The sequence below is a fragment of the Mytilus californianus genome, unplaced genomic scaffold, assembly GCF_021869535.1.
Source record: "Mytilus californianus isolate M0D057914Y unplaced genomic scaffold, xbMytCali1.0.p SCAF_2, whole genome shotgun sequence".
Taxonomy (NCBI): domain Eukaryota; kingdom Metazoa; phylum Mollusca; class Bivalvia; order Mytilida; family Mytilidae; genus Mytilus; species Mytilus californianus.
The window spans coordinates 66,773,732-66,788,144 of NW_026262668.1; the positions used below are offsets into that span (position 1 = coordinate 66,773,732).

The 14,413-nt window shown below is 34.2% G+C and overlaps 1 long non-coding RNA gene across 1 annotated transcript; it reads right to left on the bottom strand.

Moving 5' to 3' along the window:
* Positions 1-7,554: 7,554 nt before the first annotated feature.
* Positions 7,555-14,020, bottom strand: LOC127728193 (uncharacterized). The gene is made up of 2 exons (XR_007994032.1): positions 13,932-14,020; positions 7,555-8,338 (listed from the first exon to the last, which is right to left on the bottom strand). It is a non-coding gene; the product is annotated as an uncharacterized LOC127728193 (long non-coding RNA).
* Between the last annotated feature and the right edge of the window lie 393 nt (positions 14,021-14,413).

Below are 14,413 nucleotides of genomic sequence, written 5' to 3' on the forward strand. Positions count from 1 at the left end.
TGTATGCAGTTTTGACTCCACAAAATTGAAAAGGAAGTGATAATATAAATAGAGGTGCATAACAAGCCTAACTAGGAAACAGGAGTAAAAATGTAAATTGAAAAATTTATACTATATGTCATTATGTATATTTTTTGATGACCATATATTCTACTGGTAATGTAACAGTCTTCTTTTGCTTTGTAAATAAATTTATGTTCTCATTCCAATATAACACGGACCTGCTAAAAAAACGGAGAGTGGCCAGCCCTTAATGCAACCATCACTTGGATATAAGCAATTAATGGTACAGGACACTGTACTGCCTACAAAAATGAGAAAAACCCATACCTCATAGTCAGCTTTAAAAGGCCCCAACATAGAAAATGATTCAAACAAAAAAACTAACGGCATAACTTATAACAATTCAATTCATGAAAAACAGCATGAAAAACAGAAATGACAGAAATAAACCAACTACAATCTTCTTCATAATGACCTCATTTAATGCAGAAAGTCGAATAGTAAACCATCACTATTATCACATCTCAGCTTAAGGTCCCTTTTATGTACTGGTTACCTAAACTAAAAAAATAAAACCCATTCAAATATCATTTGATCTTGGTTTAAAGTAGGTGTTTATTGCCTCTTAACTTATTCCTTTACTACAATTACAGAACTTATTAATTTTTGTAAAAAAAGAAAGCTTTTATAAATAATGGAATAAATTATTTTTGAACTCACCTGGCATAAAGGGCCAGGTTTAGCTTTTGTCATCACCAACAACAACAACAATACTTTATTTCAAGAGGGTTACACAGTTAGCTATATAACTTATCTGCCTTGAGGCTCTCATCATAGAAAAGCATAAACAAAAATTCGTTAAAAAACAACAATGCAAACATATACATGACATACATTAGTATAAAAGTCATGTATAAATTACCTGACATCCGTTGCCGTCCGTTAAATTTTACAAAGATTATCTCCTCTGAAACTACAGGGCCAAATTCAACCAAACATAGTTTACAGTCATCGTTGGGGTATCAAGTTTTAAAAATGAGTCTGATGACCCCTCCTGCCAACCAACATGGCTATCGGTTAAAAATAGAACATTGTTGTAAAAAGAAATTTTTTTTATTATCTTTAAAACCACTATAGATAGAAAAAATCTGACTGGCAAAATGTTCAGACTGTTGAGATCTACCTACTGTCTAATTTCATCAAAACTTGCAGACGACTTTTTTGGAAATTCTCAGTTGGCCCCTTATTGAAGTAATTTCTCTTTGGTGAGGATTTTTTAGATTTTTTATGTGTTTTATTTAGCCTATTATCTTGAAAACTGTAATAGATTAACAGAAACTTTAAAAGCAAAAATTATCAGTAAGACAAGTTCTACAAATAAGTTAAATAGGGGAAATTGTAAGTTGATTCTTTAAAGGAGTTATTGCTCTTAAAAAAGACGATTTTTTGATTTTTGGGGTTTTTGTCTATTATTTTGAAACTATAATAGAAAGAGAGAATCTTAGAGGACAAAAATTATCTAAAATGCAAGATCTACAAATAAGTTGATATTGCTGAAATTGTTAGTCAACTCTTTATATGAGTTAGTGCCCTTAAATGACAATTTTTACCAAATGTTTGCATCTTTCCCTATAATTTTAAAACTATAATAGATTAACAGAAACTTAAAAAGCAAAAATAATCAGCAAGACAAGATCTGCAAATAGTTCAGCATACATATAGGTGAATTTGTCAAGTGTCTTCTTATAAGTAGGAGTTAACACCCTCAATGACGATTTTTACTCTTTTTGTGTTTTGGGCAAAAACTATAGAAGATGGAGAGAAACTGTAAACAGAAATTCTGATCAGCAGTACAAGTTCAACATCAAAGTGATTTTAGTCATGAATAATATTCTAGTCTTCAATGTTGGAGAGTGTCCATTGTTGTAGATGCACATAGATGTGGGTGAGCGACACAGGCTCTTTAGAGCCTCTTGTTTAAGTGTAAAATACTCTTTCAATGTTTTAGATCATTTACATGCTTTTTGATGGTCCTTTCTATTTGGATGACAGTTATGACTTATCAACTCTGTACACTACACTACCACACAAAAGTTTTCATATTTAATTTAAGAACAGTCCTTTGAAAAATCTGATTGCAAATGTATTTGCTGCTAATCGTACAAAGCCTTTTTCTCTAAAAAGAAATAAAAAAATGTTACAATATTCTTACTTGAAATGTGATGAGATGATTAAAGCTGTAAATTGTCCTACTTAGGCAATATATACGTACATTTCAGCAATAGAGTATCAACAGGTTTTAGGTATTATTTGAGACACCAATTGCACCTTTTTTAATAGCACTCTTGTTCCTGCACTGTTATAAGTGACAGTTTATGGCCAAATTCATTTAAGTTAGAAATAAACTCCATTTCATTGAACAAATTAATAACACTTCCCCATACCTTGATAATTTTGCTTTAAATAATCAATAATTTTTGTAACTATACTGCAAAAATTTACCATTGGATTCTGACTAAATAAATGTTAAATAAACAGCGATAAATTCTATTTCCCCTTGGTCGCGCGCATAAAGAGTTGTGAGGAACATGGACATACCAGGCGTCCGTCCGTGTGTCTGTTCATCTGGTCTTTCTTCTTCTTCTTCTTCTTCCATATACTGCCCACATTCAACATGATGAATATTCTGGCAAGTTGCGCATGATTAAAAACAGGTTAAAAACAGGATAAAAACAAATTGTTCTGTTGATTTAGTTTGTGGTTTTGGTGACTTGAGACTTAAATATCTCAAGAGACTTTGCTGTGGCGGTATCTGGTGGCAGTTTGTTCCAATCCTTGACGGTGTTTATGAAGAAGGACCATTTCCTACAGTCTTTGGTGGCTGGCTGTAATAGGTAAGTATGTTGTCCTGTCCGGTTTGAGCTTCTTGTTGGTTTTTGTAGATATTTATTCTTGTCTATGGCTACAAGGTCGTTTGTTATTTTGTAACACATGATGAGTCGTGCTTCTTTTCGTCTTGTTTGTAAGCTTTTCCATCCTAATTCATTTATCATGTTGCTGACACTTGATCTATTTCTATGTCTGCTGGTTACATATCGTGCAGCTCTTCTTTGTACCTTTTCAATTTTATCTATGTGGTTTTGCTGGTACGGGTCCCATACTGTCGTGGCGTATTCCATTTGCGGTCTTACTAATATTTTATAGGCATGCTCTTTGATGGATTTTGAGCTAATGTGGAGGTTTCGATGTAGGAAACCAAGGCTTCGGCTGGCTTTTCCTGTGATGTTGTTTATATGTTCTCCCCAATCTAGATCATTTGCGATGGTGCAGCCTAGGTATTTAGTTGATGTTTCATGCACCAGAGTATGGCCGTGGAGTTTATAGTCCCATTTGGTTGGCTTTTTCTTTTTTGTAACAGTGAGGACACTACATTTTTCAGGATGGAACTCCATTTTCCAGAGTTCTTCCCATTTTGCCAGTTTGTCCAGGTCTTCTTGGAGTTTATGGCAGTCGCTGTCTGATGAAATTGTCAAATAGACCACAGTATCGTCCGCAAACAGTCTCACTGTGGAGTGTAAGCCTTCTGGTAGGTCGTTGATGTAGAACAGAAAAAGACTGGGTCCTAATACTGATCCTTGCGGTACTCCGGATTCTACTTTTACTTTGTCAGATGTTTCGCCTTCAACAACTACTACCTGGGTTCTATTGGTGAGAAATTCCTTTATTCATTTGTTTGTTTTACTTCGGATGCCATAATGGTGTAATTTATGGAGGAGTAAGCTGTGGGACACCTTATCAAAAGCTTTTGAAAAGTCAAGTATTAGCAGATCTGATTGTTTTCCGTTTTCCAGGTTTTTTGTAATGTCATCGATACATTCAAGGAGTTGTGTTTCACATGATCTTTTACTTCTGAAGCCGTGTTGTAATGGGTATAGTATGTTATTTACCTCTGCATGTTTCATGATGTTACTGGTGACTATGTGTTCTATTATTTTGCAGCAAATACATGTTAGGGATATTGGCCTATAGTTAGCTGCTATGTATTTCTGGCCTTTCTTATATGCCAGACTCATTCGCTGTAGTCTTGTTAGCGCTCTCACAGGTACAGTTCTTGCCAGATTTTTATAAAACTTATACTATAGGTTAATATCAGCAATACTCGGACAAGTTCTATAATGGTGTCCGATCGACTTTTTTAAAATAGTTATGACCCTTGGAAGTATTAAATTTATGGAAAATGGCCTTGTTAGCGCTCTCACGGGTTCAATTCTTGGCAGATTTTTATAAAACTTATTCTATAGGTCAATATCAGCAATATCTCAGATAAGTTCTATAATAGTGGACAATCGACTTTTTTAAAAAGAGTTATGACTCTTGAAAATATCAAATCTATGGAAAATGGCCTTGTAAGCGTTCTCACGGGTAAATTTTTTTTATAAAACTTATAGTTTACTATAAGTAATGCCCTTGAAGGTCTTTTTGAAATATTTAGTATACAATAAAAAAGACTTTTTTTGTCCCACCCACACACTATTTATTTATACATTGTTTTAAAGAACAACAAAAAAAGTGGTTTTTTTTTTAGTTATTGCCCCTGGATAGATAAAATATGTGCAACACGGGGGACATTGGAACTCTGTTCTTTTATTTGACATGGATGTTCTTTTGGTCTATTCTTAGGTTGTGTATATTTCCCAAACTCATTCGCTGTAGTCTTGTCAGCATAGGTACTTGGGGACAGGACAATTTTTTAGCCTTACCCCTTTTTCCCCAAATCTGTTATATCCGTCGATGACTGCTTTGGATAGTAAACTAGTAATTGATAGTAAATAGTAAATATATGTTATTTCTAGTATATTTATTTTATTATAACACAGAACGAGAAAATAATTGAAATTAAAAGAAAACAAAAAAATAACAGATTATGGGGAAAAGGGTTCATATGAGTCTCTCAGTGTAGTGACTTTTAAGATTTAAAAAAAAAAAATGGGAGAAATGTATAACTTGTAAGTTATTAAGTCACGGATTTCATTACCTAAAATTACTTAAAACATTTTATTTAAATTCTCTCGTGGATACAAAAATTCGTTTCGGATGTTTTGCTTCAACAGCAGAAAAAAGAGAGGCGAAAGATTCAATAGGACATTCAAACTCATAAGTAGAAAATAAACTGACAACGCCATGGCAAGAAAAGGACCAACAGACAAACAACAGTACATAAAAGACAACATAGAAAACTAAAGACTGAGCAACATGAACCCCACTAAAAACTGGGGGTGATCTAAGGTGCTCCGGAAGGGTAAGAAGAGATCCTGCTCCACATGTAGTACCCGTCGTGTGGCTCATGTTTGTACAAACCCGGTTATAAGTCTAATTCGGTAGGTCACATTCGGTGAAAAGGGGACGGGATTTAGCTACGACAATTGGAACATATCCGTTGTCATCTGTGAAAGGAATATTCCATAACGGTCAACCAAATCGTGATGGCGTCCGTGAAATTTACGAAGTGATGATTTCAATTTCACCACTTAGAACTCTTTGTTTAATAGCTTCCTTGTAAGCAGCAACGCTCTAACAAGGAAATCATGATAGGGAATACAAGCAAATCACGTCATAAATTTTAAGTTGAGGAACTTAATTGATGCTCTGAATAAACTTATTCGTAAAGGTTGTCAATTTACACTGTAGTAAGTTAGATCTTCGAGTATTGATCAATATTGTCCTTATCAGTACTTACATTGATATAAAAAGAAGTTGTGGAATGATTGCCAATGAGACAACTATCCACAAGAGACCAAATGACTAGAAGTTAACAACTGTAGGTCACCGTACGGATGTTCTTTTTTATTTATTTAAGTTAAAACATAATTAAATATATATTGCTATACAGTTATGAATACTTTTGGTCCTCTGTCGATACAATGAACTTATATGTTGGCATTGCACAAGGTCATGCTTTTCTAAGACTTACTGCATGACTTCTTTACACTTTGAATGTTAACTGATTAATATTTAAGTATAGGAAACATGATTTATCTGCTTAATTGTAATAAGCTTCCTAAAACTTCGAGTACTCTTCATCTGTTTTTTCAGACATAAAATATTGTATTATATGTCTCTGGTATTTTCTGTCTTTTGTCTTTTGTCATTGTTTTCTTGTTCCTTTGTGTCGATCTGGTCAGTTAAGCCATTTTAAAATGATTTTTACATTTTGATCATATATTGTGCTATTACAGCACTGTCCCAGATTATGGCAGGGTTAACCGCTTATAAACATTTTAACCCCATCAATTTCTTTATGTGCCTTGTCCCAAGTCGGGAGCCAGCTGTAATTCCTTGGTTGTTGTTGTGTTTGTCCCACTTTTTTCTGGTTTTTGTTGATTGCTGTTTGTTATATTTGTTTTTCGTTTATTGTTTTGTCCTAAATGAGGCCATTGAATTTCTCATCGAATTGTTTCACATTTTTCATGTCGGATGTCTTTTATAGCAGACTATACTGTATGAGTATTGGTCATTGTTCAAGGAACGTTGACCTGTTGTTGCTTATTTCACTGGTGTCATTTGGACTAAGTTGGAAAGTTGTCTCATTGGCAATCATGTCATCTCCTTATTTTTCATTTTATTATGTTTAACCAAAAAATAGAGAACTTGTTAAATGAAAAATTGAAATTAGAGAATGGGGAAGGCTATAAATGCAAATATTTCTTATATTTAAATGATTTACTAGTAAGCCTAAATTAAATTGTACATCAATGTTCATCAAACGGATCCAAACCCAAAATCTTCTGATATCAATACTAAAATGTATCCAGTGATTTCGACAGCAGCTGTGATCCTGTTGTTTTATGTAAATATCCTGTATGGTGATTATGTTTATAGTTTATCACAGTCAGAAATAAGTCATCAGTGATGTGTTCACAAAATCAAAATTGATTTTTCTTTACATGATAACCTATAACCATAAGTATAATGAGTAATTTAAGTATATTTGAGACAGAAATTTCAGGAATAACGATCATAAACGGTCGATACCGAAACTTAAGGGAAGCCAAATATTGACCGATGAAAACAAAGCATATTACATATAATGAAGCCGGAGTACTGTCTATAGAGTGAATGGTTCCAACTGATACTGAAAATTGGAGTAGCACTGGTCCATGCATTGGTTGTAATATAAACAGTATACACGACACATTTTCTGGAACAATATTAATCAGATACGCTTGATATCGACAGTTTGGAAAGCCAATTAAAAAGGTTTAAGATTTATTGATCGATTTATTTGACAGGACATGGCTGCGTATTTATAAATACATGCCATACAGCCCAACAAACGCCATACGTTAGTAAGGGTTTTTGCACGCTATTATTGCTGGACAGGAGGTCCAGGCAGGACATAGGTTTAAGAAGAACATCCTCACTGGTAATGGACGCCATGTTTAACGACGACCACAAGTACACATATATATGACAATAGAACTTAAAAAACTATTCTTAAACCCTGTATTATAAAGGGGAAGTAAATATTGACACAACAGCATCCATGCTATATATATATATATATATATTTAATTCTAGGATATGCAAATTGTCTCTTCAAAATTATAAATATCAATGTACGTCTAAAAATTAACGGTTTCGTCAGAATACTAAAAAATGGTCCAACTTAACAACATCAAAGTTGCTTTACATAACATTTAGTTGACTTGTTTTCACCCGTATTTTTAAACACGATTTCTCCGTCAATTTTGTATTCATCGTATGGTAAGGTGTGAATGGTCTCAAATCCAAATTTTTCATAAATTTTCTGGGAATAAATTGAAGTGCCTTCACCTTTTATGAAAACTGGACTTAACCCTAGTTCTTTACAAAATAGTAGAGTGGCTTTCATTAATTTAGAAGCTATTCCCTGTGCTCGGTGATCTCTATGGGTTGCCAGAGCAAAAAAGGACACTGCTATGTCTGCGTTATATCGTTTAAATACGTCCATTGCATCATATCTATGCCCCAAAAAGTCCATTATTGTAACCCATTTTCTATTTTTGGATTTTGACCAATCTGCCTTTTCGCCTTTCTTGGCTAAACACATTGACCTACAGGCTATTATTTCTCCGGTTGAATCTGATATCAGTAAAACAGACAGATTTTCACGAAAAACTTCTGAGAATATTCCAGCTACCTCTTCATCAAACTCTGCTCCTAAAGATTTACATAAAGCTTCATCAGTGTAAAAATGTTCTTTGAGGAATGTTACAAGACTGCTGTTACGTTTATCGGAGGATAATTCTAAGTGTCCATTTTTGAAATCAAAAGAGTCATTTATTCGTCGTAAGTCCTGAAAAATAAATAAATCCCTTATTTCACATGAAGTTGAATATTCCACAACATACTACTTATATTCGTGGTATTGCATGATAAATTATGCAATGACAATTCCCCTGCAACTATGTATGCTGTCATTTCTAAAGTGATAATTGTTAGTCGGTTTAAACTGGGACATAATATAGTGACTAGTCCCAGGTTTAAATTGCTTTTAATGTTTTAATTAAACGCTTAATCCCTCGATTGCACAATCAATTTACATACGCATCCTGACACACAACACTGTAGCCATCTATTTTTATTGGCGGGAAAACGAGGCTTCAGATATATACATTGGGATTCACAACACTAGATCGGATTGATCTTAAAAATAGGAATATCTCAGATCGTTCAAAGTATAGGGAACATAGACATATTCCTAATGCATTAACATATGTTGGTTTGTCTATCCTTGACCAATTTCTTCCTGGTTAAAGAACAATATTAAATCAGATGGAAAGGATGGATCAATGAATTGAGTGAATTAATTGGTGTTCAACGTTCAATGGCAAATACTACGTACATGTCAGGACGACAACATATAGATATAAGAAGATGTGGTATGAGTGCCAATGAGACAACTCTCCATCCAAGTATCAATTTGTAAAAGTAAACCATTATAGATCAAAGTACGGCCTTCAACACGGAGCCTTGGCACACACCGAACAGCAAGCTATAAAGGCCCCCAAAAATGACTAGTGTAAAACCACTCAAACAGGAAAACCAACGGTCTAATCTATGTTGATTTGAAATGAATATGAACGCTGGTTTGTACTAGACCGACACTAAGCCGGATTTTGAAGGTACTAGGTTAGTTCACAAGGTAACATTCCGGAGGAAGACATATCAGCATGCACCCTATATCCAGACGCATTCGTCGGACTCTGAGCCGACCTGTCATTACATTTACTCCTAAATGCCACGTGATAAGAGGAGAAGCAGAAATATACCAATTTCAAGGGAATCTCCAACTTCCCGCTACCACGAGACCACCTAGGCGTTTAGATTTAAAAAGTTTGCAATAAAATGATAGACCCGATGACAGATATCGAAGTTTATTTTATGAACATATATTAACAAAAAATATCTTCTCAAGTTTAATATCTTAGATCTTTGATATTATTATTAACCAGGTTGCATCAGCTTTTAGATGCTGACCCAGATGAGTGAAAAAAATCATTGGAAAACACTGCTTTATTTTCTTTGATTGATGCAATTTGTGGTATAAAATTAAAAAAAAAGATTTTGATGAACATATTCTATTTTTCGTGTTTGGTACAATGATAAGAATGCACGAAAGGCGAAATAGGAGGGAGAAAAATGGATGAAAACCAAATTACCCATCAAGGTTGGGTATCAAAACTACTACTCGCACTTTACAGCTGAAAATTTACTCCTAAATGCCACGTGTTAAGAGGAGAAGCAGTAATATACCAATTTCAAGGGAATCTCCAACTTCCCGCTACCACGAGACCACCTAGGCGTTTAGATTTAAAAAGTTTGCAATAAAATGATAGACCCGATGACAGATATCTTTATTTTATGAACATATATTAACAAAAAATATCTTCTCAAGTTTAATATCTTAGATCTTTGATATTATTATTAACCAGGTTGCATCAGCATTTAGATGCTGACCCAGATGAGTGAAAAAAATCATTGGAAAACACTGCTTTATTTTCTTTGATTGATGCAATTTGTGGTATAAAATTAAAAAAAAAAAGATTTTGATGAACATATTCTATTTTTCGTGTTTGGTACAATGATAATTAAGAATGCACGAAAGGCGAAATAGGAGGGAGAAAAATGGATGAAAACCAAATTACCCATCAAGGGTGGGTATCAAAACTACGACTCGCACTTTACAGCTGAAAAGTGGCGTAACTTATTGTATGTGACTAGGCAAAATATTTCCAGGCATAATTTCAGGTACCGAGTCCAAAATGGGCTGATTGCAAATTATCAAGTCAGTATATTGGGAGAAAATATCCTGTCAAATTAAGTCATTTTAACAGATTCGTTGAAAATAATGTACGCAGTGTTATTGCCGAATGCATTGATTTATATAGTAATTTTAAATTTATTTTTAAGTTTGACTTATTGAATTCTATAAATGATGCATGTCCCTCAATAACACGGATGACATGAGAACCATTACAGTTTTGGTGCATCAATAACAAAATGACATCACAAATATTATACATTTATATACACTATAAATATTAGACGTAGAGCAGGAAATCAATTTGAATTATTAAAACCTTTACCCGGAAACATGGGAGCAAAGTAAATGGATACGACACGTAAAAATTATTTAAATCTACAGGAAATTATTATCCAAAAACTGTTATAAATAAGTGATTAAATTTAATTTATTATAATTTCACCAACCTTCAAACGAATTTGACGACTTCTTTGGACCTTTTTGTTAAATGTCTATAGTATTGTGTATGTTCTAGTACTTTTATCTTGATATTTGAGGATTTGGGCTGTCGTCTATCGTTTTGAGTTAACTGATTGGTCCTTACAAAAACAAAAGCATTTTTTGGGGTATCTTTGATATATGATTGGCGATAGTCCTTTGTTGGTTTATAAACTTCTAAAAGAGAAATCATAATTGATCACAATTCACTTGTCAGTTTTGCTAACTGCACGGGCAAATTTATACTTTACAATTGAGTTGCTGGATGGATGACAAGGAGTTAAACAATCAGTTGAAAATGTCAATAAAGACAATTTTCGAGTTCATTTTTATGATAATAACTTTATTGCAAAAAGTTAAACCTTGACGGGTTAAAAGGCAAACAACATGTACACAAGAAACATACAATACACAAATAAAGTTCTAAACAAGGCAAGTTAATATTAATAATATATAAGTATCTATAGATAATGAATGGGTTACGTCGGTTGACACGAGACCAATGGGCATTAATGACGTCATTGTACAATCGACTTTTACTGTAACATAATAACATTGTGACAGCGGAAATGCAATGTAAAATGCTCGAATATGAAAATCGTTTATTTTGCCAATATCTTATACCGAGTGTTAAATACTAAGCGAGAACATTCGGCTACTGCTCACTAATGATACCTGTTATATCTGCATTGACTTCTTTTATTAGTTACGCCACGCGTATGATTATGTTATTGTTATTTACACACATGATTAATTAAAGTAGTTCCTAAAATGTAAACAATGGTTGCTTGATGCTTTACATCTCCCCCTCGGCCAATACATAACAATACCCCCGCCCCTCTCAAAGTATAAGGTAAACAGGAAGTTGTTGAGTGATGAATCTGAAAACGCATCACACGGTATAGCTGACTCGTATAAAACCTGAAACCAAATTTCAGAAATCCTTGTAATGTAGTTCCTGAGAAAGATACGACGAAAAATATTCATGGGACGGACGGACGGACGGACTGACGGATGGACTGGCGGACGGACGGATCGATGGACGGACAGAAATAAAACCGTATACCCCCACTTTTTTAAAGCGGGGGTATAATGACCAAATGCCTCACGATTTAAAGAGAACAAATAATACAGTAGACATATACTTTTTATTATCTACTCTCTAGTAATTAAAATTCAAGGCGATCAGCTCTCGCAGAAATGTCTGTTGTCGTTTAAAATAAATACAACTGACGTTAAAATTGCATTTGTACCCCATGTTTGATCGGAATAAAAAGTTGTCTTTTTCATCTTAAAATAGTTATGTTGTCAGTGTAGAAGTTTAAATACTTTTCCGAAGGCCAGTTCGAGTAAAATAAACTTCCTCTCTTTTGTACATGCATAACTATCAGCTATAGCTAGAGGAGGGGATAAGGCGTCTGCGCAATGCTAGGCGGTGTTGCCGTAGAAGTATGAAGTGAAAAGTACAGGTTCCAGCCCCGCTCGGGGAGGAAGTAAAGAATCAAATCTATTCTAACATTGTTAGGTTGATTTTCTAGGCACTTTATAAATATTCTAAAGCCTGGTATTTCTTGATCATAAGAAATCCGATGGACAAGGTATAATTTACAGTTGTCACTACACATAGGCAGACATACATAACTTACTTACAAATATATAAATTGTAAAAATACTTTCTCCGTTTAAAATGGTTTAACACATAGTTTTTCTTTACCTCTTCAAGTTCTTTCCTAGGCCTGAGTTCGTTCTTTTCCGTCATGTTCAGTTATCACGTTATCACAGTATAGTGTCAGATGTAATAGTTATACACCGAGGGATAGGTGTGTCTGGATAAGAAACCCCGTCGGCCGGAGGCCGGAGGGGTTTCTTATCCAGACACGCCGTATCCCGAGGTGTATAACTAACTTACACCCCATTCTAAACCCTATATTTGTTAACATTGATTATTAAATGAAAAAAAAAAACGATAGCATATTTATTGACAATATCAAACCATGATTTATAAAAATTTTTTTTTTTTATTACATGAAACCCCACTAGTAACCTTTCTTTGGTTATCTTCGTTCAAACTTTGACAAGTGAGTATATTTTACAAATGTCAAAGTTGTTTTGCATATTCCCGTTAAATCCATGTGCTAATATGGATCAGCAGGTCAAGGTTAACTGTTTCGTGTATTCTTATTACAAACAAAAAATACATCAGACTCCTGGTATACAGTTGTCAATATGGACGGGTATAAGACGGACGACATTTTGTGGCAAGCGTTGGATTTGGTATAAGAGACTAAAGACAAAGACAATATTATAACCCAAAGTACTTACCTGTATCAGTTTAATAAAGGTAATCATAACTGTATTTTATATCTTAAGATTTTATCAAAAAACGAAAGCCCCCCTCCCCCTCTTCTCGAAAATAAACAAACATTCATATTCGAAAATACTAAGGGATATGTGTGTCTGCATTAAAAATCCGACTACCAGACACGCTCAACATACAATATTTGATATAGAGGAACTCCCTTTTTGGGGGCAATCAGGGGCTGATCCTGGGGGTTCCCAACTCAAGAGAAAAAGGGGGGGGGTGGGGGTCCAACCATTCAAATGCATTGATCTTTTAAATAAAAGTCGGGTCCAACCCGCAGAACCCCTAACCCCAGATCGGCCACTGGATAACCGGGGGGGGGGGGGGGGGGGGGGGTCCGGGGGTTAGAATCCCCATTTGTTTTAAAGATCAATGCTTTAGAATAGAGACATATGACTGGGATAAAAAAAAAATAACTTCAAGTGAAAAAGTATTTAAAGGATTATTTTTGTATTCCATATAGATGCTTATTGGAATTTCCTAAAATGTTTTTTTTTAATATCATGAAACAATTTGTAGTGAACACTATTAGTGATTTCTTATGTTCATGCTATTTAAAAAATAATCAATTTCTATTGTTACGAATAACAATGGACTTTGTTTGCGGGGTGTAGAAGCAGGGGTTTCCAGAAACCCCGCTCGTCACACCCTGTGGTCAAAATCCATTGTTATTCGTAACAATAGATCTATTCAATTTACACATGTTTCAGAAATAGAAACTGTGAAGTATAACAATAGAACTGGGGTGTAAATATATGATTATATATTTAAACGTGTACTTACCCAATGAAAGTTTTCCACAGTGCCATCTCTATCTTGACCAGGTATTTATTGCGAACCCAATGAAAGTTTTCCACAGTGCCATCTCTATCTTGACCAGGTATATTTAAACTTTTGTAAGTTCACCTGTCCTATTGAAAAAATACAATAGCTATTGTTCTCCCTGTAGTTTTTTCACTGGGACCTTTAAATTTCTTCTAAGAGAAATCTATCACTCATTGATTAATTTACCTGAGCATAAAAAAATCTTGTAAATAGAGGAAAATACATGTTTTATACTCAAAACTTTATGTGATGTTATAGTTATTCAATATTGATAATATATTTTCAACCGGTTGATTGTAAACAGTGATGCAAACATTAATAAAATATAAAAAAGAAGATGTGGTATGAATGCCAATGAGACAACTCTCCACAAGAGACCAAATGACACAGAAATTAACAACTATAGGTCACCGTACGGCCTCCAACAATGAGCAAAGCCC